The sequence below is a fragment of the Apaloderma vittatum genome, unplaced genomic scaffold (genome assembly GCF_000703405.1).
Source record: "Apaloderma vittatum isolate BGI_N311 unplaced genomic scaffold, ASM70340v1 scaffold21574, whole genome shotgun sequence".
Classification (NCBI taxonomy): Eukaryota; Metazoa; Chordata; class Aves; order Trogoniformes; family Trogonidae; genus Apaloderma; species Apaloderma vittatum.
Window position 1 is genome coordinate 22,241 of NW_009712406.1, and position 1,112 is coordinate 23,352.

A 1,112-nucleotide genomic window follows, 5' to 3' on the forward strand; every position below is an offset into this window, starting at 1 on the left:
TTCTGAAGCAGCCACGGCATTTCCCACGGCCCATCATCCTGCAAGAGAAAGGGGTCTGCACTGAGCAAGTCATGTCAGAGAGAGTGGCAGGAAAAAATGATGCCTTTAAGTATACCTCCTTCCTCACCGGGCGAACCCGTACCAGCCACAGGAGAAAAAGGGAGAGGGATAGGTGTGCTAGCGATCCCAAAAGCTCTCACTCTGTCTCAGTGAGTGAATCCTGCCTTCAAACCAAGGCTTACAGCAGCGAGCTCCCTGCCGGATGTTGCTCGACACCGCTCCTTAACTAGACAGACGTGCATTTCTAATGCGGTAATCTTCTGGCTCTGGCAATTGTACAGCCACCGAGACTACAAAAGGGTCACTGCAATGAGCTGCCAGTGAGCCTCACGTCAAAAAGCCACTCTGCCACAGGGACAAACTCATTGCAAATAAACACTTCTGGGGAACTCTCTCTCCCCTTGAATAACACATTTATAGAGCATCCAGATGTTGGTTTAGCACTTAACGATCGCGGGAGAAAACAAAGCTTGAAGGGCATGTGTGGTTTTTTTTGTTTTTTTTTTTCCTCCTCTCCTTGATCTCATATATGGAGTGTGTACAAACAGATACAGTCTAAAAAAAGTGTAGGAAATCCATATATATATCTACGTGTGCCAAGATAGTTATCGGTCTATGATAACAGCTGTGTCCTGTGAGGATGGAGGTGGAGACGTGTGAGAAGTGTGCTCTGCAATTACTGGGAGACATGACTTTGCTTCTCTGTAGGATGGTTGCAAAGAACCCACCATGCTCGATTTATACCCAGACTGGTTGCAAGAAGCACAAGAAGGAGGAGAGGGAGGGAACAAGCCCCCAAACCTTAGTAATGAGGTGCCGAAGGTCCTTTTAGGACCTGAAGGAGATCTGAAAATGGAGGAGCCAGGAACCAGACAAAATACAATAAATTTGAGCTGGGCTTTGCAAATGATGCTGAACACTTGCCTGGTTCTGGAGGGGATGGGTCCTAGCTTTGAAACTGAGGTGTCCCAGAAGGTTGAGGACTGCTTGTGAATTGAGAGCATGGATGCACCATTTCACTTGGGGTCCTCAAGGCTTGACCAACAAATTGA